We start from the raw sequence: 23475 nt of genomic DNA on the forward strand, positions 1-23475 counted from the left end.
AGAGCCACGGCACTACAGGTAAATCATTGCTCAATCTACCACTGCCCTGGGAGCCTGTTCCAGTGGCTGACCCCCTTTTCCTAATATCCAAATTATACCCCTCTGAGCTCCTAAAACCCTATGATCTGCTGGGTTGGCAGTGGCTCAGAACTGACAAAGGGGGGGATTTCCAAATTATCTGGTGGCCAGACACTCTCTTCACTGCCCTCCTGTGCTCCCAGAGCACTGGCATGACTCATGATAGTATATATATATATATTTATACATGTAAATTTCAAATCAAAGACCCCTCAAGTTATTAAAAACCTGCTTTTTTTGCATATGGTTTTGAAGCTGCTGGTGCTCCCACTACTCTCACGTGTACAGGGGTAGTTGATGTGTTTTCCCAGCCCTGCTCTGCCAGCATATTAGGAAGAAGAGGAGGATATCCAAGGAGAACGATAGATTTGTGAGAACCTCTGGTAGCCTGGGGACAGCGTGGCACCGAAGGCCATGCCAGGGATGACCACTGTAGGTGACAGGGATGAGACAAAGGAGCAGAGCAAGGGAGTGAATGGCTCCCAAAGCAGTCCCTGTGTTCGGGGGCTTTATTTGGGGGTTTCATAGCCCACTGAGCTTCTCATGCCTTGAGAGCAGCCTGCAGGGTCACAGCCTTGTCCCCTGAGACCAGACCTGGCTTTTGACACCCTCGATTCTCCTCTGGTCACCACTCAACCTGACAAGCACATCCCAGGAGGTCCCAAGGCGCCACCGCCTTCATGGAGCACAGGGACACAGGGTCCTTCTTTCAGAAGCAGAATTTTACTCCTCTGCCTGAAACAAATGTAGAAGCACCCAACCTTCTCCCTTCTAACTGGGTCTCCCATTCCAACTCCAGAAATACCAGCAGGCTTTTTTGTTCCCATAAGATCTGAGAGGGACTTTTTAAGGTGACAGGTAAACTCTACCTAAAATGACCTCAGGATCAGGTGAAACAACTGTTTCTGACCCTCACAAACATCCTCCCAGCATAAAAGAAGTATTGAGCATCCGTTTTTCATTCCATTAGGTTCATATCCTGAGGTCAGATTTCCCTTGTTTTGCTCATATCAATTTCTATAGCCCCTTGGATAATTTTTCAATTAAAGCCCTGGCAGTGCCTTCCTTACCCCTCTTTGTGGGAAATGATAATTTCTGGACAGATGAACACACAAAAGGAAGAAAAAAAAGAGAAAGAAATAAAAAAAAGAAAAAATCTTTCACCATAGGAACCTCGTGTTCAAGTTATATGTAATATATTGTTATGGCACATGGATTTATCTCTGACACAGGCTACTGCAGTATATGGCTGAGAAAATATGGAATTAGGGAACAGGGAAATATGGAATTAGGGGAAGGCTGAGCTCCTGCAGGTCCCCACTGCGGCCAGAGCTGATCATGTTTTGTTCCTGGACCTGCTGCAGGACCTTGTTAGAACTCTTGTCTTTGCCACATCCTGCAGGCAGGTTCCACAGCTGCTCCTGCTCCACATCCGACTGGGATGTGACATTCTGGCACACATTCCCCTCTTGGGAAGCAGCCCCTTTCAGCCCAGCACACAGGACACTACGTGTTTTTTTAAGCAGGTGCTGTTGTATTAGGGTTTTAGCAGATACCTGAGATCGTGCACCTGTGTAAGAACTTTGCTGAAGGTGACCCACAGAAGGAAGGGTCTAAACACGGAATAGTGGGTAGAGGAGGCATGGGAGAGGTGTGGGCAGTACTGGGGTTGCCATGTCAGTGATGGAGCACTAAGCAATCCAACGAAACTGAAATCCCAGCTAAATCACAGAATCATTCCAACCCCCTGCCGTGGACAGGGACATCTCCCACTAAAACAGATTGCTCCAAGCTTCATCCAGGTCTTGGACACTTCCAGGGAAAAACTGCAAGAGCAAACCCTCTGCAATCTCACAGCCGAATAAATCGAGCTGCTTGTGACCCTTGTGCTTGGCAGACTGTGTCCACGTAGCCCCCTCCAGCAGATGGAAGAGGGCTCAGCCTCTCTGAGATGAGGCTGCACAAACATCCCCCTCCCCTCATCGCTCTCCTCATCCAACACCGCGTACGCTGGCAGCGCTGGAATGTCGCGCTGTTTGCTTCCATTGAGTCACGGTGCAAAGGCTGCTCCCCAGCCTCCGCGGCGTGACTGCCGTCTGGGATGAGATGGTCACAGAAGGACCCTGGCTCCTCTCCAGAAAGCCTTTCCACAAGGATCTGGGGAGCACTGTTCCCAGCACTGCACTCTGCGGATCTGTGGCTCGGCTCGGGCGCTGCTGGAGCCTGGCGTCACCAGGCTGTTTGTTTCCCAGCATGTTATTCACAGACTTAATTCTCCAGCCAAGAGAGCTTTGCAAATAATAATAAAAAAGAATGAATGAGATGGCATGGGATGATTAACCAGGACCATCAAAGATGGACTAGCACCTGCACTTCTGGCAGCACAAGCACCTGGCAAGCAACAGGCTGTATCCCACATTCATTCCTCTGCTAGAGGGGCTGCCCTTAATCACTGAGTCAGACAGTGGTTTGAGTTAAAAGGGAACTTACAGACCATCTTGTTCCTCACCCTGCCATGGGCAGGGATACCTTCCACTAGTCCAGGTTGATCCAAGGTTCGTTCAACCTGGCCTTGAACACTTTGAGGGACTGGGCAGCCACAGCTTCTCTGGGCAACCTGGGTTATTGTCCCATCATCCTTAATAGACCATTTGGCACTGATCATCCCCACCCAACATCAAATAGCTCAGCAAAACTGGTTCTTGCAAACAGTCTCTCCTCTCGTGTTACTGTGTTCAGGTTTTTGCTCTCCTTACAACAGAAACTCCTAGATTTGTCCCTGCTCTCCAAACACCGTGCCATGACAGTTGGGATTTGATGCTGTTATAATTGTTCTGGACTTTAAAAATAAGCCCTGTCTTTCGCTAGCATATGGTTCTCCCTGTACAACAACAGACAGCAGAACTTTCAATTAAGTTTCTGGAAGTGGTGCTGAAGCACACATGACTCATTTCACAAGTGCACTAACGAGTGAAACCATCCTGTTTTTTGCCAGATCTCCACTTATAAGGAAACAAACAGTATCTGATGTCTTTCTTTCTTTCTTTCTACATTGATGAAAATAACACCCTTCTCTGTCACCGCTGAACTTCGGTAGGAATCGTCCAGCTAAATATTCTAATATTTGATAACAACCCTGCCAGCACAGAGCTGACTCATTCCATGGCATGTGCTGCTCCCTGAGGATTGCTTTCAGCACAGTGAACAATTAGCTGGTTCATTCATCCCAGCTTGAGAATGGCAGATACTTACAGGACCACAGGCATGCTCCTAATGGGAGGGATTTATCAACACTCGTAGTTGTTGCTCCTGTAATTAATCTCATGCTCTTTCCACACACACTCACCCTCTGCTCAGACTCCCTCTCCCAACTCCCAGTCACTTTTCTTTATGCTCAGAAAGGCATAGAAACAATTTTGATTTCTGGTCAGTGACATGGAAATGATCAGGCAAGATCAAGATGTCATTTGGGGCTCTGCTCCCCAGCATTCCCTAGATTCTGCCTGTGGCTCCTGTGAGGCACAGCAGAGGGGTCCAGTCCCAGCTCCAGCTCCAGCCTGTGATCCCCATGGGCCAACAGAGCCCTGTGGCAAGGATGCACACACCCTGTGGCCATGCACACACCCAGGCGGTACCCACGAGCCTGTTCCCACACCAGCCCAGGGACACATGTCTGCTCCATCCCAAGGGAGCCGCCAGCTCATCCCTGGTGTGCCCACAGGCAGTCCCACACCCTGGGAGCAGAGCCCTGGGGACTCCATATCTGAGCCTTGGATATAAACAGGGGAGTGTCCTCGTCCCTAGTGCAGGTTGGGGACACAGGGAAGAGTGTTTGTCCCGAGGTCCTGTGATGAACGTAAGAGTTGTGGCATCTGGTAGGAACTGGGATTCCTGGAATGAGGCTTTAGGAGCTGGAGGTAGAAGCAGTCACTAACCCCTCCAGCACACCTTCCTGCCCCTCCATTGCTGACCCCTGGCACACCTGCCTGCCCCCTGCTCTGCCTTCTTGCTGCCATTACCTTTCTGCCTCGGTGATTTCAGTACCCAGGCACAGCCAAGGCTCTCGGTGTCTCAGGGCTGTTGCCCCCCAATCCCTGCCTCTGGGGGGGGGCTCAGCATCCCTCTGGGATGTGCTTCCTGGCTGTTTTGGCTGTGAGCTCCTGGCAATCCAATCTCTGTGGTACCCCTCCTTCCAGACACTGCTCAGGAGCACATCAGACACCTGTAGCCTGCAGATCACAGGGAGAAGATGCTAGCAATAACCATTTCTGTACATCCTTGAAAAAGATAGCTCCTGGGATTTTCTGCCTCTAATATTCTCCCTCCCTTCCTTCCTTCCTCCCTCCCTCCCTCCCTCCCTTCCTTCCTCCCTCCAGTTGGGCTCCAACTGGAGATTTATTTTACTGTGTGTTCATTGCTACAGTTATTGCCAGTGTGAAGTTGGTGTCCTCAGCACAAATGAATACAGCACTGAATTCAACAGCAGTATCCTCGTAACTATCACCCAAAAACATGCCATGAAAACCAGGGAGAAGGGGGGATACTCAGGTAAAGATGAGAGGGACCACCCCCAGTGTCCCCAGGAATTGCCCCCAGTGGCTCAGAGGGCAGGACCCCACGGCCTGGCTGGCTGTGAGGAGCTGTCCTGTGGCTGCTGAGGGCTGGTCCTGCCACCTTGCTGCCAACCTGGGCTGGTCACCCTCCTGGGAAAGGGCTAACATCCCCACAGCTGCCACTGCTGCTTTTGGGGTAAACTCCATCCCCCCAGATGTGGGGGATCCCTGCAGGGGATGGAACAGGGATGCTTCCGTGTCACATCTCTATTGTCACCACGAGGCTGACGGCACAGAGCACACCTGCGTATCACAGAATGGTTTGGGTTGAAAGGGACCTTAAAGTTCATCTCATTCCAGCTCCCTTTCATGGGTAGGGATACCTTCCACTAGGAACTTGTGTCCATCTTTACAGCCCAGGGACTGTGCAAGGTGCCTGGGGACACAGTCTGAGCCTGGTCCGGGATGCCAGAGTTCTGCTGAAATCTGGGTCTCATCACAGGTGGCTCTGGCTCATGGCCCATCCTACTCTGCTCTCCCTGGAGCAGCTCCAGCAGCCCCTGGTTGCACAGACAGATACTCACGATATCCACACTTCTCCTCACCAGCCTATGCTGGCCAGGAACAGCAGCTGTCCCAGTAACTTGCCAGCTGTGTGTCTCAACCATCCCAATTTCCAGCACAGGCTGATGACCTTCAGGGCACAGGGGCAGGGACAGACACCAACCATTTCTGCTTCCCCACTTCCCAGGGTGCCACAGTCCTTGGGGCTGGGACTGACATGCTGTGGCCTTGTTGCCCTGATGCCATCAGTCCCCATTCTCCCAGTGGCTCTACATTGGTGGGGCATGGACATGGGATGGTGGGCACCTCACTTCCAGACTGCTGCAGAAGTTTTCCAGTTTTTGCTGTTACCCTCACCTGTGCCAGTGACTCGATCCTGGCAACTGAGGCAAGACAGTTCACGGTTTCTTTGCAGGAGATTGGGAGATTCTTCATGGAAAGGCAGACATCAGCACAGGCTGCCCAGGGCAGAGGTGGAGTCATCGGCCCTGGAGGGATTTAAAAGATATGTAGATGTGGCACTTGGGGACATGGTTTAGGGTGGACTTGGCAGTACTGGGATAATGGTTGGACTTGACCTTAGAGGGCTTTGCCAACCTTAATGATTCCATGGTTCTATGAAATTTCCCTGTAAGAGCTATCCAGTCATATCCCTGCTGCATTCAGCCTCTCCTCCCAGAGCCAACACAAACTCCCCTGGAGCTCAGGAGTTGGGACAAGGACCTTCTGCCTGACCCACAGGCTGCACTCCCCTCTCTCAGCATCCCAATATTTCTGCAAGTGCCTCCAGGAAGGTGCTGCTGCTGTGGTCAAAGCAAGGTGACACCTTCCTACAGTGGGCCCTGACCAAGGGAGAGCATCTGGTGTGGAACCACTGAATCTGATTGCTTCCATTAAATACCAGGGGAAGAGCTTTGGACAAAAATTGGGGAGAGGTGGCTCGATTTGAAACCGATTTTGTTGATTTGAAGTGACTGCTGCTGTGGTGGGTGTGTTGGACTTCTGTGCTTCAACATTAAACATGTTGGACTGAAACTGTGAGGTTTTGGGTTTAACATTGAAACCTCACAAATTAAAAGAAAATGAGCATCAGCAGGAGGATCAGAGAATGCCCAGGGGCATAAGGGTCTTCAGTTTCCACTGGATTAAACACTTCAGAGTGGAATTCTTGGGTTTTACTTTGTTCAGAAGGATTACTGTGGTCCAAACCAAACCAGTTCCCTCTGTGCCTCTCAGTACTGTCCTAGGGAATCTGCTCCCATGTAAGAGGGAAAAAGCACAGAATCACAGAATCATAAAATCATAGAGTCAAAGAATCACAGTTATCCTAAGCTGGAAGAGACCCGCAAGGACCATCGAGTCCAGCTTCTGGCCCAGGCCAGGACACCTCCAAAACTCACATGAAATGATTCACCTGGTAAGAGCTCACCTGGGCCAGGTCAAGAACCTGAGACGTGGGGCTTGGCTGGAGCAGAGCAGAGCAAAGTGAAGCCCCGCAATAATCCTGCTCAGACCCTCACTGCCAAATCTGCAGCAAATCCCTGCTCACCTCCCCCTTGCACAGGAAAACCAGGGACCATTGGCACTGAAAGAATGGGAAAGAATTGAAATCAGCTCAGAGGCAATCCCGAGGCCAGAGGAGAGGCAAAATTAAGCAGCTTATTATTTTTATTTAATGCCTGTATTGTGCACACAAATGAATAATTGGTGTGTGGGGCTCTGTGTGTGAGGCTGTTATGAAGTTTAATTCATTAGTGCTTGTAAATGCCTCGAACTTGTGAGATGAAAGGTTGTCCTCTGAGCACCAAGAGCTGTTACAGCTCCAGCACTGCGGATCTTTAATAAGGATATTGAACAACTCCTCTGAGCCAGCACATTGTTTTTTAACTTCTTTATGGCTGTTTTTATAAACAGTATCCTAAAGAGCCAAAAAAGTAAAAAAAGTTGAAAGAAAAAGCCCCATCAGAGCACACAGCTGGCTCTGTACAGCCACAGACCAGGGGGACAGCTCTGCCACCCTCAGCTGTCTGCTTGTGGGGATCAGTCGGAGGGCTCTGTCACCTCCCTGGTGACTGAGAGCTGTGACAGCTCTGGGGATGTCACTGGGTGGATACTGAGAGGGACAGGTGGGGAGAGAGGAAAGCCCACTGGAAGCTGGGAGCTGCTGGCTGAGTGTCTGGTTTGCCTGCAGGGCCACAGCCCAGAGGCCTGGCTTGTCTCTGTGCCCTGAGTTTGAGTGATGTGTGGGGAGGTGACAGTGGAGGCCTTCCAGCCATCCCTGCCATCTGCCCATCCCTGCCATCTGCCCATCCCTGCCATCCATCCACCCATCCCTGCCAGCCTGCACTCACCTCCCCTGGCACAGCCTGACAATGGGGTGACTGGAAGATGACTGGTTTTCATAGAATCACAGAATGGCTTGGGTTGGAAGGGACCTTAAAGATCATCCAGTTCCACCCCCTGCCTTGGGCAGGGACACCTCTCACTAGCCCAGGTTGCTTCAAGCCTTGTCCAACCTCCTCTTGGACACTTCCAGGGATGGGGCAGCCACAGCTTCTCTGGGCAACCTGTGCCAGGGCCTGCCCACCCTCACAGGGAAGAATTTCTTCCCAATATCCCATCTAACCCTGTCCTCTCTCAGTGGGAAGCCATTTCCCTTTGTACAGGCCCTTGTCCAGAGTCCCTCTCCAGCTCCCTTAGAGCCCCTTTAGAACTGGAATGGGCTTGTAGTTCTCCTGGGAGCCTTCTCTTCTCCAGGCTGAAAACCCCCAGCTGGCCCAGAGGCTTCTCTCGATGTTTGCGATAGCATCATCCCTCCGCTCAGCTCAGCCACGCGCTCCGTTACAAAACCATTGCACTTGGCCGGGCTCCACGAAGCCCAGGCACATGGACTCTTTGAACACCTACTTCTTCCACATCCATCTTCCTGCAGCTACTGCTTCTCAGTTATCTGGTAAGGAAACTCAGCCACGAATCCGCAGAAAACCCTTCCCTGCCCTATCCAGGTGAGAAGAGCTTCCCCTATCCAAAGTCCCACCTCTGCCATCTCAAATTCCTTCTGTATTTCCCATCAACTGCCATGGGCTTTGCAAAAAAAAGGTTTTAAAATGTTCTACTGGGAGGAGAGTGGCAAGTGCCGACAAAGGATGAGGGACATGGCAAATCTCCAAATTACCAGGAAACTTATTCCACTGAAGGAAAAATGGACCCTCCAAGGGGAATGCCATGACCTCCTCACCTGCCTTGCATTCGTCCTTCTTTAAATGTTGCTGCTACCAGCTAAACTCTCCCATTATCCTCAGCGCCTGAATTGCCAAATGGCTCCATAAAGGAAGCATCTCCCTCCCTTGACATGTTGGGAATGCTAGAGCTGGGGACAAGCCATAGCCTTGGCTCGGCTCAGAGGAGAGAAGGATTCATTGTTGGCTTTAATTATCCCAAAACCTCTTTACTTGGAGGAAAAAAAAATATTTATTGGGGACTCGTGGCTCTGGCAAAGGAGATCATACTAGAATTAAATTTTTAGGTGCTTGTAAAATTTAACTGGCTTTAGTGTGGGGCAGTTTCTGTCTCTGAAACAAGAAGTGTTTCTCTGACCAGCGCTAGCCTGGCCTCTGGAGGGACATCCTTCAGACATCCCCAGTGCTGCCCAGGGACCAACCCAAGCTGGTGTCACTGTGCCACCAGCTCCATCCCAGTCTGACAGCACCGACTGCCTTCTGCCCAGCTATGCCACTGGCAGCCACTGCCCTTCAGTGTGTCCCTCGAGCAGGTGGCAGATGTGGCATGAATGGGTACCAGAGAGGCTGATCCATGTGGGAGAGGATGGAGCTGGGCAGCACTGTCAGGTCATGCCTGTCCTCAGCAGGGCTGGGGCTCAGCCCAGCTCTATGGTGGTTCTCTCCCAGCTGGCCTGGGGGATTCGGGAAGAGTTAAAGCTAAGTAGGAACCTTTGTTCGGGGGAGAGTTACGCACGGACCCGGAAGTTGTAACAATATGGTTTTCCGGTAAAATGTGCTGAACACAGCAAAATGTGTTTCGTGCCATACGCAGTAATCAGAGTTATATAACACAGTTAGTGGCCAATGGAAGAATATTTATGTATGTGGGAACCAGTGGAGAGTTGACATGTGTAGCCTAAAAAGTGTATAAAAGTAGCAGACATCGTGCAATAAAGTGTTCCAACCTCTGGATCCATTAACGTTTTGTGTCGTGTCCCGCTTCGACCCGCAACACAGCTCTACAGCCCATCCCCAGCTCCATCACCTGATGGATGTGGCAGGTCCTCACAGCTGCTCAACATGTGCCTCTGAAGGATCCTGCTCCTGGTAGATGTCCCTAACTTCCCTGAGGTTTTTCTATGGACAGCCTTCGGCTCTCTCCTAGTCCCCATTCCCTACTGACATCCATCCCATGCCCAAGCCTGAGCCCAGTTCACCCCTGCCCTGGCAGTGTCCTTCTTGACCAAAGTGCCTGGGACAACGTTCCCCCTGGGCAGAGAAGCTTCCTCCAGACACTTAGAAAACCACATGCCCTGGGATTGGATGCTGTGGTGCCTACATGGGCATCCACGCACACTGTTCCCACTAGGGAGGAGGGGAGGAGCTGGGGGGCACAGATCAGATTATAATGAGTAAACTAGTTGTTATCCTACGCTAGCCTTGTGAAAAAGCCCCTCTCCCTCTTCCATGCATGTGGACTGATGTGTTCCAGTTCTCTTGCTCCTGGAAGTGATGCTTTATGTCCGAATAGAAGCCAAGGAGGGTGAAACTGTGCTGTCAAAGGGATGGAGACCAACTGTCCTACTTGGGATATTCCCATCAGGCAGCTTTTCCAGGCTGTGCCCTGTAGAGACTGGGCTTTCTGTGCCCTGCCAGTTTAGATGGCAGGTTTAGCTGGGAATCCAGGTCTCCAGGTTCCTGCTTCTTACCCTCACACTGTGCTTTTCCCGTTGAGGCTGACAGTTTTGCCAAAGCTTGGGAAACAAGATTTCTCTTTGCTCTTATCCCTGGAGCAGAAACGCACAAGTGGCAGGGAAAGAAATATGGACAGGCTGAACCACAGCTTGGAAATCCAGAGGGATTCAGGTCTGGCATGACAGGGATCACCCAGCAGCCTCACTGCCAAATAAAAATACTACACTGAGATCAGAATCAACCCAAGGAGTTTGGAAACACTTCCTATCCTCTCCATGCTGTCCTTGGGCTCTGAGCCCCACATGTGCTCCCCTGGTTCCCTGCCCTCCCCAGATGTGCTGCCTTCCTAGTAATTTAATGGTTTCCTTTTCCAGCCAGACCTGTCCATGTATTTTTTTCGTTTCAGGATTAATGTCCACAACTCCAAAGGCTTTCCAAAGGCTTACAGGGACATCAAGGAGGTAACCCTTCCCTTTCCAGAACTCAGGAACCTCTCTGGCATCACTAATGGAATTAAACAGAGACATCAAAGGAGCTGTTGGAGATGATGTGAGCAGGGGAAGGCAGAGACATTCCAAGGCCCAGCAGTGTCTTATCCTGCAGGGTGCAGATGTGCAGGTATGAGGCAAGGCTGAGGGTGATGGGCACTCACTGAGTACCCCAGGGACATCCCAGACCCACATCACCATCCAGCATGGGGGAGTCCTTGCTGACCCCAGGGGCACGTTGGCCCACTGAGGCACCTGTGGGGAATGTGCTGTGCCTGTGCCCCTAAGGAGAGCTAGACAGCCAGGGCAGGTCCTACAGGTGCCTTGGGATCTCACCAGTGCCCTACTGGCCATAGTGGGAATGTGGCCCACTCCCATGCACGTGCTGCATTCCCACTTGGCTCAACACAACCATCCGATTTTAAACACACTTGATCCCCTTCTCAAACAGGGTCTTACTCCCACTGGATCCATCAGCCCACAGGTTGAGTATGCAACACAAGGCTGCAGAGGATCCATGGAGCAACTGCCTGGCTGGAAAGAGTGAACTTAGTGAATATAAGTCAAGGCAGGTTCTGGGACACGAGGCTGTTGTGACAGAAACATTTCAGAGTATCTCAGTTAATTAGTGCTTAATTGGCTTCAACACTTCAAAAAACTGCCCAAGCCCACAAGCTGGTCTGTGTGTCCCTGTTTGGGTAGCTTGGCTCCATGGGAGGCTGCACAGGGAGCTGCATTGTTAATTCAACCCCTGTAATCCTCTCCTCATCCCTTGTGGGAAGTTTTTAATATCCACCCTTTCCAAGTGAAACACACAGACATGCCAGGGATAAAAGAGAGACAGTGATATGGTGGCATTTCAGGTGACTTTGAACATCTAAGATCCCCGAGGGCTGGTGAAGGGTGGAAGGGGCAGAGTGGGATGGAGGAATGACATGGGAGCCCTGGGCACTGCAGGATGGGATGGGGGGGTAAGTATGGCTGTGGGAGCCCAGGGGAACACAGGATAGGGTGGGAGGGATGAGTGGGATGGCTATGAGAGCCCAGGACACCACAGGGTGGGATGGGAACGGGGGGATGGCTGTGGGAGCCCAGGGCACCGTGGGGCACTCAGTCCTGGGGTGGTGGGTACCACCCTCTTCCTCCCGGCTGCCCCTGTCAGGCTGGCCAGGCACCAGCAGGACTGTGGGTCTTGGAGATGGGCACCCTGAGCCTTGTCAGAGCCCACTGATCCAGGGGTGTGATGGGAACTGGTGAGCCCTCCCTGCCTACTGGGAGCTGGGGGACCCTCAGAACAGGGGGTGCTCGCAGCCATGGGAGTCAGTACCAGGCTGGCACTCATCAGACCCTCCAGCACTGGCTGAACGCAGCGTCCTCTCATACCTGGCTGCTTGGGCGGTACCTGTGGCTTGTCCTGTCCGTGCGAGTCATGTCCAGCCCCACGCAGCCAGAGGTGAGTGATGCTGCCCATGGAGGGGGATATTGGCCCCAGTACGCACTGGAGGCGAAGGGAGCATGAAGGGATCCCAGAGGATCCTCCCCAGTAAGAAACAGGGGTGAAGGAAGGATGAAGGATGCTAAAGGATGGAGTGATCTTCCACAACCCTCATGCAGACCCCAGACATCCTGCAGGCAAGAACCCAGAGATGCCCAAGCAGGCACACAGAGGGAGAAAAACACACAGACATCATGGGAGAAGAACAGAGGCCTTAAAGGAGGGATTGGGCCATGGAGGGTGCAAACCTCCCAGCTGGAGGCATGGCACAGCTCGTGCCCTTCTCCACAACAGCTCTCCAATCTCCAAAACAGCTCCCTGGCCCCTGGAGCAGATCTGGATGAACAGACAGCCTGACAGAATATACAGACAAACCCCAGGAATTACATAAACCTTTTTGGTTGATGGGAACCCCCAAATTTGTCCCTCTGAGGCCACCATGGCAGCTGGGGAGTGGTGGTGAGAGCCAGCATCTGTGCCAGGCAGGGAATGCCACCAGCACTGCCCCAGGCACCCCATGAGCACCCTGCACTCATCTCCACATTGAACAGAAAACAACAGCATCAACTGGAGCTGAAATCCAATTTTCTAGGGAAAAGATGTATAAAATGGAAGGTGGTTGCTGGGTGAATGAGTTTATCCCCTGCTGAGCACTTGTAAGTGCTCTGTGGCCTCTGTCACACTGTGGAGATGGGTGATGTTCATGTGTTTTCCCTCCTGTCACAACCAAGTGTCCAAAACTGGCATTGGGCACTGCCAGCCTGGCAGGGGACCAGGACAGGGACTGCAGGTATTTAATCCCAGTCATTCCAGGGAGGCACTATGGACTGATGAAGGATAGGCCAATGCAATGTTGGCCTCTCGCAGTCCTGTCTCCTACAAGCTTTTCTCCCCTCTCCCAAGTGCTTCCAAGCAAACTGCTGATCTGGAATCGTGGGTCCAGGGAAGAGCATCCCATCTTCCCTTAGGCACTCTTAGGCATCCTATATCAGTCCTGGATCACCAACCTGGGGTGTCCAGCAGAATGGAGAAGCCTCTACTGTGCCCATGGTGGGATGTTCCCAGGGCATGGGGGCACTGGGCTCACACACTGGTGACAGCCCCAGGGGCACCAGAAGGGCATCCTGATGGGTGCACACCAGGACTGACACTCAGGGTTCACACCACGCCAGGAAGGAGGACAGGCCCCATATCCAGGTCCCATATATTCCCCTGCTGTGTCCCTTGACTCTGCTCCACAAAAGTGGCAGGATGTCAAACAAGGAGATGACGTTCCTGCAGAAGCTGTGACAACCCAACACCAATGAGTAACTGGGTGTTATCTGTGGGAGCACATGGTTTTGGGTGAGACCCAGAAGTGTGGGGTGGAGAGGGGGTCAGAACCCATAGGTGGAGGTTTGGGGGGTGGGTGTTTGGACACATAGATGGGTGTTTGGGCCCCATAAATGGGGTTTTGGGAGGTGTTTGAGTCCATAGATGGGGATCAGGGAGTGTTGGGACCCATAAATGGGGAATTGGAAGGGTGTTTAGATCCATAAATGGGGGTTTGGACCCCATAGATGGGGGTCAGTGGAACATCGGAACGCATAGATGTGGATTGAGGGGTGTTGGGCCCCATAGATGGGGGTGAGGGAGGGCGTTGGGACCCACAGATTGGGTTTGGGGGGTGTTTGGACCCATAGTTGTGAGGTTAAGGGGGACAAGGACACGTAAGTGGGGGTCAGGGGAGCACTGGGCTCCATAGATACTGATTTGAGGGGTGCAGGAACCCACAGATGAGGGTTTCAGTGACACCATCACCCATAGATGGGGGTCAGGGGTGCATTGGGTCCCAAAAATGTGGAGCAGAGGAGTTTTGAGACCATATATAGGGGTCAGGGTGCACTTGGAGGGCACGGGACCAAAAGGCAGGTTTGGGGGCAGTTCTAGGGTGGGGCAAAACCTCCAGTGGGGCCTCTCATGGGGCAGGGACCACCCCCTGGCTGATGTGCGGGGCCCCATGGGGGCACTTGAGGCAGACGTGGGGCACGCACTGACCCTTCCCTTTCCAGCTGGCCATGGAGCATTGTCTGGGCTTGGATTCAAAGGATGAGTGACAGCACCATAGATGGCAGAGCTGTGGGGCACAGCCGTGGGGCAGAGTTGTTGGGCACCCAATGCATTCTCCCCAGTGCACAAGAAGCTGCTGCAGGAGGTGCAGGTTGTGGCCATGCATGGTGAGCTCTGGAGCAATCGTGGACTGGAGAGCTGGAAGCATCTGTGTAGGAACATGGCACAGAGCTGCCATTGGTGGAAAGGTTTGCAGGTAGGAGCCCAGAACAATCCTTCCCTGAACAAAACAACTTCTAATCCTATTTTTACACTGTGGTAGTAATGCGCCCTACAATTCCCAGGGTGGCTCTTACAGGAAGAGACACATCGTGCACAGAAAAGGAAAAACCCACCCTGAGCCCTGAGGGAGGCAGGGCTGGAGAGGATGGGTTACGGGCAGAGACTGAAGGAATTTAATTTGTATGGCCTAGAAAGCTGATGCTGGAGGGGGAGCAGGATCACACTGTATAAATATCTGAAGGGCAGTTGTGTGAAGAAGGGTAAAAAAGTGACGCATGCAGCAGCCGTGGGAGGGATGTGATGGACCAGAGCTGGGAACGCCTTCCTGAGGGAGCAGCAGGCTGGTACAGCCTGGTGGGCAGGGAGCAGAGAATGTGCCAGAGCCTGTGCAGGGCTCCGAGGGCAGGAGTGGGGAGGATCAGCCTGGCATGAGCAGTTCATGGCCCTGACATGGGCTGGGAACTGGGGTGGCCCTGTCCCCAGCAGTGACCAGCCCACCAGTGCTGAGGTGGCACTGGGTGCTGTTCCTGCCGGCTCAGCACAGAGCTCTGGCACAGCTCCAGGTGCTCTGGCAGAGCCTGACCTCCCTGTTCCCTTTGCCTTCACAGCTTCTCAAAGGATAGAACAATTGAGGTTGGTAAAGCCTTCTGAGGTCACTGAGTCCAACCACTAACTCAGCATCACCACCATGGTCACCATTAACACATGTTCCCAAGTGCCACATCCACATGTTTTTTGAACACTTCCAGAGGTGGTAACTCCACCATTTCCCTGGGTAGCCTGTTACAATGCCAACCCTTTCTGTAAAGAAATTCTCGCTAACATCCAATCCAAACCTACCTGGGCACAACCCAAGGACCAACGCATTGAAAAACCTAACCCTTCCTAGCACATTCCATAAGGAATCTTCCCAGTCAGGCCAGGCTGGGGCTGTTTTGGGTGTCCTTGGAGCACAACAACCCTGGGCTGGGCTGTGTGGGAAGCTCTCAACACCGTGGTAGTGCCAGAATGAAGTGCATTCTATCGCTGTCTGCGTTCCTGACCCTCTCCCTGCTCTTTCCTGCAAATCCAAACTGCTTTTTACAATCATATTTTCTTCTTCTTCTTCAAAATAAAAAAAAAGGTCTTTCTCTCTGTTGTTGCCATGTGCAAACCCACACAAACACCAGGAAAAACCAGCTCTGTCTCTGCAGAGCCCGTGCCTGCAGAGCCTCTGTCACAGAGGCAGAACTGGAAAACAGAGAAAAATAGATTTTCCCTTCAGCCCTTTCAGACACATGACTGAGACTTATTATAGCAATAACAGGCACAAGGGGTTCAGAAAGGCTGGTCCCTGTGTGTTTCTCCCTTCACTGATGAACCCCTTCATCAGTTTAAGTGGGGCGGGTTCTGCTGCCAGCTGCCCCCAGTGCACAACAGTGCTTGGGAATGAACCTCCCAGTGTAAGGAATCCTTCTGACTGGGGTCGTACTGGCAGGGAAGCCCACACTGCTGGAAAGAGCATGCAGAGATGGTTCTCAGTCAAACCTGCTGTGGGAGGTGGGGCTGTTCAGCCTGGAGAAGATAAACTTCCAGGGAGAGCTCAGAGCCCATTTCAGTCCCTAAAGGGGCTCCAAGAGAGCAGGAGAGATACTTTGGACAAGGGTCTGGAGTGACAGGACAAGGGGAAACGGCTTCTCAATGACAGTGTTCAAGGGCAGGGTGAACAGGGCTCGGAGCAACCTGGTTTAGTGGAAGGTGTCGCTGCCCATGGCAAGGGTGTGGAACGAGATGGTCTTTAAGGTCCTTTCCAACCCAAACCATTCTGTGATTTTAGGATTTACCTGGGATTTACAGCTGATTTACCTGGCTCTGAGCCCAGTGGATCTTCCTGACTTACCTGTTTACCAACAACACAGCACTGAACACAGTAGCCATGTGTGCTGGCGCCAGCAGCTCTCCTCTTCCTCCCTCTCCCTCTCCTCTTTCTCCTCCTCCATCCTCATCCACCACCCCAATACCAGGGAACCATGAGGGGAGGCAGGAGCTCCAGCAGATTAGCCTTTGGGATGATTATCCTTGTATTTACTTATCTCCAAAGGGCTTAAAACACGAGCATGTTTGGATATTCCCAAGTGCACCTGTAATTACCCAGGTTACTGCGAGGAGTGGAATAAGTGCTGCTGACACTCCATGGTGTCCTGTAATTCCTGCACAGCCAGCTGTGAGTTGTCATGGAGACCACATCTGTCACCCACTTCTTCCCAGACCTGTTAAATAACCCAAGTCGGCCAGACTTTCCCCCTTTGGGTGTGTGTCCACCCCAGACTTTGCTCCCCCCTCTCTCCTTTGATGACAGCGTACCCTTGCGACAGCAGTCGCAGGCTGGTTCCATTTCTAGCAGCCAGGTAAGGGGGGAGCATCCCAATGCCTGGGCTCAGCAGCCAACTTACAGCATGAATGCCAAAGAGAACAGTGACAAAAAAGAGACACAGGTGTCACTCTTTATTTGATCCTGATGGATCCATTCTAGTGGAGTTGCAGATAACATAGCTGGGAATGTGTGTCTGCGTCCCTGAGCTCTCCACCGATGCTGGGGCTCTCTGACTCAGAGCTGTGCCCCACACTGCCCTTGCTCCCCGGCCTGAGCTGGGCTCCTGAGGACAGAGCCAGGGCAGCAGCACTCACTGGGCACCACAGAATCACTGAACCCCAGAAAGCTCTGGGGTGGGAGGGATTTTAAAGCTCTTCTTGTTTCACCCTTTGCCATGGGCAGGGACAGCTTCCACTAGACCAGGTTGCTCCAAGCCCTGTCCAACCTGGCCCTAAACATTTCCAGGCATGGGGCAGCCACAGTTGCTCTGGGTAGCCCATGCCAGGACCTCACCAGTTGGGCACCATCTCCCCCCACTGCCCAACACACACAGACTGGCTCAGCAAGTAGAGCCCTTTGGTGTGCCTGGCAGAGGCCAGCACGGTTCTCACACCAGCCAAGGAAATCTCAAACTGGCCAAGATCAGAATCATCCCTGTCCAGCCCACCCTGGCTTTGGCTCCCAGCAGGCAAACAGCTGCAACCTCAGCCCTGGAAAAGCCTTTCCTCCCACTTCCCTGGATCCTCTGCCCAGAGCACCTCAGAGTGCTGGCCAGGGGATTCTGGTGTTGCTGAAACCTCCCCAGGGCTCAGCACAGGATGATCCCAGGGCCATGGGTATTCAGAGGGACACTGCTCGGACATGGGGTCGCTTCTCAGCCAGTGCATCCCACAGTCCATGTCACCACAAAGCAAAGAGAAAGAAACGAGCTCCAAGAGAGAGAACCAGCAACAGAACTCCCTGTCTGCTTGCCCTGGTCCATGGGAGCAAGCTCTGTGGAGCTGCAGATCTGAGCTGGGCTAGGATGCCCAAAATACTGCGCCAAGCAGCAGCTATGGATTAGGACAGGAGAAGAAACTCCAGTTATTCCTTGAATGAGGGATCCAGCCTTTGTCACCCCCGAGTGCTCCTCTGCCCCAGTCACAGTTCCCATCCAGATCAAGAATTGCTGCTCCCAGTCCAGCACATTGCTCATCCCAGTGGCCACCGGGCACTGCACGGGGGGAAGCAGTCTGTCCCTGCAACCCCAGTGAGTGCTCAGCCTGGAAAGGGGAGACATCAGCTCCCACCTTCTTCCTGGAGGCAAGAGGGATCTGCTCTTTTTCTACCTTAATTTCCTTCCCTGTATGTCTCCACAGCCCCAGGACCCTCTGCCATGCAGATACTATCACGATATCCCGTTTCCCTCTCCCCGAGCCCAGGCCATGCTGTTTCAGGGCTGGGGAGGTGAGCAGTGAGTGTGGGCAGGCGCTCACAGAGCCCTGGCCAGGAGGGGCTGTTTGAATATCTAATTAGATCCCAGAAAACTTCCTGGATGGTGAAGCTCCAGTTCTGCCACCCCCTCAAGACATCATCCATGCCTGGATTGCTGTCTGATTCCCATCTACATAATTCACCATAATCCTTAGAACTGACTCCAGCACAGAGGCTCAGCACACGGCTCACTGGGTTTGATCCCCACTCCAGCAGCGCTAACGAGGCTGATGGCACAGAGCAGGAGCACACGGATGGCTCGGAGGCAGGGATACAGCATTAATCCCACCATATGCTTTCAACATGCTCCACTCTTCCACCCTCACCCCAAAATGCAGCACTAGGGAGACCAAAACCCAAGGGAGGAAGAGGAAGGGAGGAAGGTTGTCCCCTTGGGTGGGTGGGCTATCCCCATGTGCCCCCCTCAGGTCTGAGCTGTGGGCAGGCCAGGGTTTGGTGGGGCTGAGGGGCCCAAGGGGAGCTGAAATTCTGGGTGAGGAGAGGGGACAGCTCTCCATCAGAGATGTGGCACCTGGTCTCATCCACAGGAACGACCCATCTACCCCGACCCAACACATGGGGACAGGCGGACATGACATCAGACCCTGTGTGTGCAGCATCCCACTGACACCCTTCCAAACATTCCACGTACCTGGAGCTGTCTCCTGCTGTCACACCTGCAGGAGGGGGATAGTCCTGCTAGCCTGCCCTGATACCCCACATGTGTAACCATAGGGCAGGTACAAGCAGTACCCCTCTTCCTGCCTCTTTCTACTGGTGGGCAGCTGCAGCTGGGGTTCATTCCACCACTGCAGAGCACCCAGCACAGGGTGGGGCACTCCCACATCACTCCCACTCCTCTGGGCATCATTCCAGCTCTCCACGTGTGTGATGGGAGAGGGGAGCTGGGAGGGAAGCTGAATGCCCCCAAGTTCCCCTCCACTGCCTGCCAGCCCTGGGCATTGTCAGGATGGTTTTGAGAGGTTTCTGGAGAGCCCAGAGCTTAGAGGAGGATGGATCCTTCCCTGCCTCTTGCTGGCAGGATGAGCCCAAGCATCCAGAGCTCCTTCTGCCTCCGCACTGGGAAGAGAATAGCTCCGGAGAGGAGGCACTCAGCTACCATTCATCCAGGAACAGCCTCCTCGGCTTTAGGGGTTGTTGGAAAGGGCTCGAGCCACCAGCCAGGAAGTGCCCTCCAGCCCTCAAAGCTTGGTGGTGCCTGTACCATCCCGGCCGTGGGAAGCAAACACTGCCATGGCTTGGGATCTGTGAGCAGGGAAAGGTGCTCTGCAGAGGCATTCAGAGCCCAAATTAGCTGTACTGGGCTCAATCTGAGATTTTGACAGCGGATGCCAAATTTATTTTCAAACGCACTCTGGAAATGTCAGCTTGCTGGTCGGAAGAATCGGGTACATGCTCCCTTTTAAATAGCACCAAGCATATGGGAGGAGGATGATTAGATTGCTTCCAAGCTGCCAAATTTCTTTGCTGCAGCTTAAAAATCTTCCCCAAAATGTCCCAGCCCACAGTGTTTCTCACCACTGAAGTCTGTGCAGAGACTTTGCCATTGACACTTGTCCTCTGAGCAAGAAAACACATCCCTCTGGTGCAGTCCCGGGGGTCACAGTTCCAGACAGCTGTGGGTTCTCCTGACTCCTGTTGGAAACTGGAGCAACTCTTCCCCTCCTGTTGCCCCTACCCTGGAGTGGGGGCAGAGTTCCCTTCATAGAATCCCAGAATGACTTGGGTTGGAAGGGACCTTAAAGCCCATCTCTGGTGTCCCTTAAAGCCATGGGCAGGGGCACCTTTCATAGTCCAGGTTGCTCCAGCACACCAGCAGCCCAGAAGCTGTTTGCAAGCCTGAAGGGAAGCAGTAAAAGTCCCTTTAGTTCCTAGGAGATAAAGCCCCAGGCTTCCATGGAATGGCTTGCTGTAGTGTTTCCACCAGCTGGGACACCAGTGCTCCCAGCAACAGGTCCCTCACAGGTCCCGCTGTGACTCTTCCAGGTGACAGTGCAGGCGACACCTCCAGAAGAAACAGTGATCCCTCTGCTCCCACTGCCCAGATATGGGGTTCAAGCCCCACGTTCAGCAGGGGGGAAAGAGGGTGGGAGGAGATGGGGTTGTGCTCTGGGTTCCTCAGTCAGCGCTGCAGAAGGGATATATGTCCTGTATGGGTCAGGGCACAGAGCCCAGCAATTCCATCATGTTCCGTACAGACCCACCCTCATTTTGGGGGAAGCAGTGGAAGCCACCGCAGCTCACTTTTCCCAGGGCCAGCAGCCCAAAGTGTAAAGTAGCAGCACTGAAGATGTCCCTCATCCCAGCCCCAGTGAAGGGGTTACCTTGGGATCACCCAAACCTTCCCTGCCCCACTGAGGGACTGAGGAGGGCACAAACAGCTGCTCTGTGCCTGGAAGGGAGTTCCTTCTCTCCTTAGGTGACACTAAAGCTTCTGCAGGGAGCAGAGCATGGAAGCCTTCCTGGGGGAGGTTGTGACCAGCACTCGTTTCCAAATCCAGGAATGCTGCCCACTCCCGCCCAGCCTGTGGGAATACCTGCCAGCCCCATGCAGGGGACAGTCAGGACCAGGCTCACACTGTCCCTCCAAAACCAGCCTCCACCAGCCATCTTCACTCTCCCAGCAAGACCTGAGGGTACCAGGAGCCATGTTCTCCCTTTGGGGTGGTCCCTGCAACACCTTGGGATCTTATTTCTGGCCCTCTCTCTTGTGCCCTAGGGCCAAACATCCACCCACTGATCACACATGGATTTCCTGGATCGCAGACACTGAAATCTTACTGTTCTACACCTTCATCTACCTCCCCATAGTGCTCTTCATGCCCAGGACTCAGAGGAAGGCACAAAGTGACACAGAATCACAGATTATGCTGAGTAGGAAGGGACCCACAAGGATCATCGAGTCCAACCCTCAGCCCTGCACAGGCCCATCCCCAAGAGTCACACCCTGTGCCCCAGAGGATCATCCAAACCCTCCTCTGGTAGCCTTGGTGCTGTGCCCACTGCCCTGGGGAACCTGTTCAGTGCCAACCACCCTCTGAGGGAAGAACCTCTTTCTAATATCCAACTTAACCCTACCCTGACACAACTCCAGGTCATTCCCTGGGTGCTGTCCCTGGTCCCCCCAGAGCAGAGCTCAGGGCCTGCCCCTCCTCTTCCCCTCCCCAGGAAGCTGGAACTGCAATGAGGTCTTTCCTCAGTTTCCCCCAGCTGAACACACCAAGTGCCCTCAGTATTCTCACATGGCTTCAAATCAAGGCCCTTCCCCATCTTCATTGCCCTCCTTTGGACACTCTCCAATGGCTCAATCTCTCCAATCCATTGTGTCTCCCCAGACTGCCCCAATATTGAGGTGAGGCCGCCCCAGAGCAGAGCAGAGCGGGACAATCCCCTCCCTGATGCCCCCAGCACAGGGTTGGCCCTCCTGGCTGCCAGGGCACTGCTGACTCAGGGACAACTGGCACCCACCAGCACCCCCAGGGCCCTTTACTGACACTGCTCTCCAGCATCTCATTCCCACTCTGTACATCCAGGGTTGCTCCATCCCAGGGGCAGAATCCAGCACTTCCCTCTGTTGAACTTCCATTGGTGAGTGCCCAGTCCTCTCACTTGTTGAGGTCTCCCTGCCCTCCAGGGACTCAACAGCCCTTCCCAGTTCTGGGTCATCTGCAAACTTGCTCTGTGTCCCTTCCAGTGCTGTGTCCAAGTCACTGATGGAGATGTTGGAGAGCACAGGGCCCAAGACAGAGCCCTGGGGAACCCCAGTAGTGACAGGTCACCAGCCTGATGTCACCCCAGTCACTGCCACCCTCTGTGCCTGACCCATGAGCCAATTGCTCACCCAGCACAGGATGTGTTTATCCAGCTCTGGGCTGGACAGTTTGTCCAGGAGGATCTGGGGAGAGACAGGATCAAAAGCTTTACTGAAATCCAAAGAGATCACATCTATGGGCTTCCCTTGATCCAGCAGGTGGGTCACCTTGTCATAGAAGGAAACCAGGTTGGATAAGCGGGACTTTCCTCTCATGAGGCCGTGCTGGCTGTGAGCAACGACTGTGTTGTCTTTCAGGTGCTTTTCAATCCCTCCCAGTATAATCTTCATAATTTTACCAGGCACTGAGGTGACACTGGCAGGCCTGTGGTTTCCGAGGTCTTCACTCTTGCCCTTCTCAAAAATCAGGACAATGTTCGTCAGCTTCCTCTCAGCTGAGACCTCCCAGGATTCCCAAGACCACTCAAAAATCATTGAGAGAGGTTTTGTGATGACATCAGCAGCAGTTTGAGGATTATGGGATGAATCCCATCAGGCCCCAGAGATTTTATAGGGATCCATCTGGAGCAGTAGATCCCACACAAGTTCAGGGTCGACTGGGAGTTGATCAGTCTCGCAGTCATGGTCCTGCAGCTCAGGGCACTGAGACCCCCTTGGTCTGTCATCCGTGTTCAAGACAGAGACAAAGAAAGCATTAAACACCTCTGCCTTGTCTCTGTGGCTGTGTGGAAGGTGACCATCCTCATCCTGGAACAGGCCAGCGATATTTCTATACTGCCTATTGCCACTGATGTATTTGAAAAAATTCTTTTTATTGTCCCCCACATTTCTGGCAGCTTCAACTCCAGTTGAGCTTTAGCCACATAGATTTTCTCCCTACAGTGACAAGCAGCATCTCTGTATTTTTCCCGTGTCACTTGACCTTGCTTCCGCTGGGCACACACCTTCCTTTTTTGCCTTATTTCCAAGAGAAGATCCCTGCTCAGCCAAGCCAGCCTTCTGCCTGCCCTTGCTGGGGAAATACAGCGTGTTGGAAGGTGGCAGCAAGACCCAAACCAGTAGGGAGCAGAGCACCACCTCCTCCATGGTGCATGGGCAGAGCTCCATCCTCAGGGCACACTGCCAAAGTAATGCCACAAGGGGTCCCACAAGCCCACCTGGCAGGATCAGGGTTCTGGAGCCAGGAACTGGCCCACAACACGCTGGCAGGGCAGGAGCAGGAGGAGTGTGGAGCCCAAGCAGTGGGAATGAGGTGGCACAGCTGCTTCCAGCTCTGCTCCCAGCCCACACGCTGCCGTGTGGCAGGTGGGAGGTTTTTCTCTGCATTGCAAATCCCTACTTGTTTGAGTGCTGCAGTGCTGCTTGGAAGGAAAACAACCTCTTTGGAGCAAGCCAAGGGGTCCAGAACAGCACCAGCACCTACTCTTGCCC

General features: G+C 53.1%; 1 protein-coding gene across 9 annotated transcripts in view; it reads right to left on the reverse strand.

The window, feature by feature from the left end:
• The window catches only part of DLGAP4 (DLG associated protein 4), a 150633-nt gene that overhangs the window by 97113 nt on the left and 30045 nt on the right, over nucleotides 1-23475 (reverse strand). Inside the window, exon 1 of one of the 9 annotated variants that reach the window (XM_050313504.1) lies at nucleotides 5553-5683. The exons of the other annotated variants lie outside the window; for them this stretch is intronic. The gene's annotated coding sequence lies outside the window, so the exon portion shown is untranslated. Of the gene's footprint in view, nucleotides 1-5552; nucleotides 5684-23475 lie in introns of those variants that run through there. 9 annotated transcript variants of the gene reach the window in all.

This window comes from Myiozetetes cayanensis, unplaced genomic scaffold (assembly GCF_022539395.1).
Source record: "Myiozetetes cayanensis isolate MyiCay16 unplaced genomic scaffold, myiCay2020 scf19, whole genome shotgun sequence".
Lineage (NCBI taxonomy): Eukaryota > Metazoa > Chordata > Aves > Passeriformes > Tyrannidae > Myiozetetes > Myiozetetes cayanensis.